Genomic DNA, 5,530 nt, shown 5'->3' with positions numbered 1-5,530 from the left:
GATCATGTTATGCTTGTGAGAGAGGTTGTAGTCAACGGGTCTTGCCATATTCAGATCCCTATGTATTTCGCAGAACTTTATATCGTAGATGCTGCTACCACGTTCCACTTGGAGCTATTCCAAATTATTTCTCCATTATACGTATCTGGTATCTCTACTCAGAGCTATCCGGATAGGTGTTAAGCTTGCATCGCCGTAACTCTTTACGTCGAACTCTTTATCACCTCCATAACCGAGAAACATTTCCTTATTCCTTTAAGGATAATTTTGACCGCTATCTGGTGATCCAATTCTAGATCACCTTTGTACCCTCTTGCCAGACATGTGGCAAGGCACACATCTAGTGTGGTACTCAGCATGGCATACCGTATAGAGCCTATGACAAAAGCATAGGGGACGACCTTCGTCCTTCCTCTTTCTTCTGCCGTGGTCAATCTTTGAGTCTTACTCAACTTCACACCTTACAACTCAGGTAAGAACCCCTTCTTTGACTGATCTATTTTGAACTCCTTCAAAAACATGTCAAGGTGTGTGTTCTTTGAAAGTACCATCAGGCGTCTTGATCTATCTCTATAGATCTTGATGCCCAATATGTAAGCAGCTTTATCCAGGTCTTCCTTTGAAAAACACTCTTCAAACAACCGTTTATGCTTTCCAGAAATTCTACATTATTTCGGATCAACAATATGTCATCCACATATACTTATCAGAAATGTTGTAGTGATCCCACTCACTTTCTTGTAAATACAAGTTTCTAGTAAACATTGTATAAACCTAAAAGCTTTGATCACTCCATCAAAGCATATATTCCGACTCCGAGATGCTTGCTCTAGTCCATAGAAGGATCGCTGGAGCCAGCATACCTTTTAGCATCCTTAGGATCGATAAAACTTTGATTGTATCACATACAACTCTTTCTTACGAAAACTGGTAAGAAAACTTGTTTTTGACATCCATCTGTCAGATTTCATAATCGAAAAATACAGCTAATGCTAACATGATTCCGACGGACTTAAGCATCGCTACGGGTGAGAAATTCTCATCGTAGTCAACTCCTTGAACTTGTGAAAAGACTCTTTCCCACAAGTCGATCTTCATAGACGGTAACATTACCGCCCACGTCCGTCTTCTTCTTAAAGATCCATTTATTCTCAATGGCTTGCCGATCATCGGGCAAGTCCTCCAAAGTCCATACTTTGTTCTGATACATGGATCCTATCTCGGATTTCATGGCTTCTAACCATTTGTCGGAATACGGGCCCACCATCGCTTCTCCATAGCTCATAGGTTCATTGGTGTCTAACAACATGATATCTAAGACAGGATTACCGTACCACTCAGGAGTAGTACATATCCTTGTCGACCTATGAGGTTCGATAGCAACTTGATCCGAAGCTTCATGATCACTATCATTAACTTCCTCTTCAATAGACATAGGCGCCACAGAAAACATCTTTCTGTGTTGCATCACTCTCTGGTTGAAGTAAAGGTTTGGCAACCTCATCAAGTTCTATCTTCCTCCCACTCAATTCTTTCGAGAGAAACTCCTTCTCGAGAAAGGACCCGTTCTTAGCGACAAAATTTTTTCCCTCGGATCTGAGATAGAAGGTATACCCACCTGTCACCTTTGGGTATCCTATGAAGATGTGTTTGTCCGCTTTGGGTTCGAGCTTCTCCGGCTGAAGCCTTAAGCATCGCAGCCCCAAACATTAAGAAACGACAACTTTGGTTTCTTGCCAAACCAATGTTCATACGGCGTCGTCTCAACAGACTTATATGGTGTCCTATCTAAAGTGAATGCAGCTGTCTCTAATGCATAACCTCAAAATAATAGCGGTAGATCGGTAAGAGACATCATAGATCGCACCATATTTCATAAGGTTCGATTACGACGTCCGGACACACCATTACCCTGTGGTGTTCCAGGTGGCTTCAACTGTGAAACAATTCCACAATGTCTTAAGTGTTTGCCAAACTCATAACTCAGTAATTCTCATTGATCAGATCATAGGAATTTGATCTTCTTGTTATGATGATTCTTAACTTCACTCTGAAATCGCTTGAACTTTTCAAACGTTTCAGACTTGTGCTTCATTAAGTAAATATACCTATATCTACTCAAATCGTCAGTGAAGATGAGAAAATAGCGATATCCACCGCACGCTTCAATTCTCATTGGATCACACGCATCAGCATGTATGATTTCCAACAAGTCACTTGCTCGTTTCATTGCACCTAAAAACGGGGTCTTAGTCATCCTGCCCATGAGGCATGTCTCGCATGTGTCAAGCGATTCAAAATCAAGTGACTCCAAACATCCATCGACATGGAGTTTCTTCATGCATCTTACGCCAATATGACCTAAGCGGCAGTGCCACAAGAAAGTGGTACTATCATTATTAACTCTACATCTTTTGGCGTGAACATGCGTATTACTACGACCGAGATTCAATGAACCATTCCATAGGGTGCGTGACCATGAAAGGTATTATTCATGTAAACAGAATAACCATTATTCTCTAACTTAAATGAATAACCATATTGCAATGAACATGATCTAATCATATTCATGCTCAACGTAGACACCTGATAACATTTATCTAGGTTCAATACTAATCCCGAAGGCAGATGGAGCGTGCGATGGTGATCTCATCAACTTTGGAAACACTTCCAACACACATCGTCACCTCGCACTTAGCCAGTCTCCCTTCAGTCCGTAGCTTTTGCTTCAAGTCATCAATAATAGTAACTGAACCGGTATCCAATACCCAGGTGCTACCAGGAGTACTAGTGAGGTACACATTAATAACACGTATATACTTTGTTGAAGTCGCCAACCTTCTTATCTACCATGTATTTGGGGTAGTTCCACTACCAGTGACCGTTCCCCTTACAATAGAAGCACTTAGTCTCAGGTTTGGGTTCAACCTTGGGTTCTTTCACTGGAGCGGCAACTAGTTTGCCATCCATGAAGTTTCCCTTCTAGCCCTTGCCCTTCTTGAAACCAGTGGTCTTGTTAAACCATGAACACTTGATGCTCCTTTCTTGATTTCTACCTTTTGCGGTCTTAAGCACCGCGAACAGCTCCGGGATCAACTCCATCCGTTGCATGTCATAGTTCATCACGAAGATCTAGTGGCTTAGTGATGGTGGCTAGAGAACTCTATCAATCACTATCTTATCTGGAAGTTTTAGCTCCCACTTGATTCAAGTGATTGTAGCACCCAGACATTCTGAGCACATGCTCACTAGTTGAGCTATTCTCCTCCATCTTGTTGGCTAAAGAACTTGTCAGAGGTCTCACACCTCTCAACACGGGCATGAGCCTGAAATCCCAATTTCAGCTCTTGGAACATCTCATATGTCTTATGGTGTTCAAAACGTCATTGGAATCCCGATTCTAAGCCGTAAAGTATGGTGCACTAAACTATCAAGTAGTCATTAGGATGTGTCTGTCAGGTGTGCACAACATCCACAGACGACGTTGTAGGGGTTTGCACATCGAGCGGTGCATCAAAGACGTAAGCCTTCTATGTAGCAGTGAGGACACTCCTCGGACTACGGACCTAGTCCGCATCATTGCTTACAATATATTTCAACTTAATCTTTCTCTAGGAACGTATTGAAATAGGGAGCTACAACGTGAGCTATTTATCTATAACATATTTGCAAAGACAATTTAGACTATGTTCATGATAATTAGGTTCATCTAATCAAATTATTTAATGAACTCCCACTCAGATAGACATCCCTCTAGTCATCTAAGTGAAACATGATCCGAGTCAACTAGGCCGTGTCCGATCATCACGTGAGACGGACTAGTCAACATCGGTGAACATCTTCATGTTGATCGTATCTTCTATACGACTCATGCTCGACCTTTCGGTCTTCCGTGTTCCGAGGCCATGTCTGTACATGCTAGGCTCGTCAAGTCAACCTAAGTGTATTGCATGTGTTCTGAGGCCATGTCTGTACATGCTAGGCTCGTCAACACCCGTTGTATTCGAACGTTAGAATCTATCACACCCGATCATCACATGGTGCTTCGAAACAACGAACCTTCGCAACGGTGCACAGTTAGGGGGAACACTTTTCTTGAAATTTTAGTGAGGGATCATCTTATTTAAGCTACCATCGTTCTAAGCAAATAAGATGTAAGACATGATAAACATCACATGCAATCAAATAGTGACATGATATGGCCAATATCATTTTGCTCCATTTGATCTCCATCTTCGGGGCTCCATGATCATCGTTGTCACCGGCATGACACCATGATCTCCATCATCGTGTCTTCCTGAAGTTGTCTCGTCATCTATTACTTCTACTACTATGGCTAACGCTTTAGCAATAAAGTAAAGTAATTACATGACGTTTATGTTGACACGCAGGTCATAAATAAATTAAGACAACTCCTATGGCTCCTGCCGGTTGTCATACTCATCGACATGCAATTCGTGATTCCTATTACAAGAACATGATCAATCTCATACATCACATATATCATTCATCACATCCTTTTGGCCATATCACATCACAAGGCATATGCTGCAAAAACAAGTTAGACGTCCTCTAATTGTTGTTGCAAGTTTTTACATGGCTGATATAGGTTTCTAGCAAGAACGTTTCTTACCTACGCCAAAACCACAATGTGATATGCCAATTTCTATTTACCCTTCATAAGGACCCTTTTCATCGAATCCGATCCGACTAAAGTGGGAGAGACAGACACCCGCTAGCCACCTTATGCAACTAGTGCATGTCAGTCGGTGGAACCAGTCTCACGTAAGAGTACGTGTAAGGTCGGTCCGGGCCGCTTCATCCCACGATGCCGCCGAATCAAGATAACACTAGTAACGGCAAGGAAATTGACAATATCGACACCCACAACTGCTTTGTGTTCTACTCGTGCATAGAAACTACGCATAGACCTAGCTCATGATGCCACTGTTGGGGATCGTAGCAGAAATTTAAAATTTTCTACGCATCACCAAGATCAATCTATGGAGTAATCTAGCAACGAGGGGAAGGAGATTGCATCTAAATACCCTTGTAGATCACTAAGCGGAAGCGTTCAAGTGAACGGGGTTGATGGAGTCGTACTTGTCGTGATCCAAATCACCGATGATCCTAGCGCCGAACGGACGACACCTCCGCGTTCAACACACATACGGAATGGAGACGTCTCCCACGCCTTGATCCAGAAAGGAGGAAGGAGAGGTTGAGGAAGAGAGTCCAACAGCAGCACGATGGCGTGGTGGTGATGGAGTGGCAGTTCTCCGGCAGGGCTTCGCCAAGCTCACGCGGAGGAGGAGAGGTATTGGAGGGGAGGGGCTGCGACAGGTTCAAGGGTGTGGCCGCCCTCCCACCCCTCCACTATTTATAGGTGGGGAGAGAGGGGGCCGGCCCCCTTTAGATCCCATCTAGGGTTGGGGGCGGCGGCCAAGGGGGGAGGAGTGCCTCCCAAGTCAAGTGGAGGCCCTCCCCCTTAGGGTTTCCCCTCTCCCATGCGCATGGGCCTTGGGGGGGC

The sequence above is a fragment of the Triticum urartu genome, chromosome 6A (assembly GCF_056163025.1).
Source record: "Triticum urartu cultivar PI428250 chromosome 6A, HENAU_Tu73, whole genome shotgun sequence".
Taxonomy (NCBI): domain Eukaryota; kingdom Viridiplantae; phylum Streptophyta; class Magnoliopsida; order Poales; family Poaceae; genus Triticum; species Triticum urartu.
Note: the sequence above shows the minus strand (reverse complement) of the source record.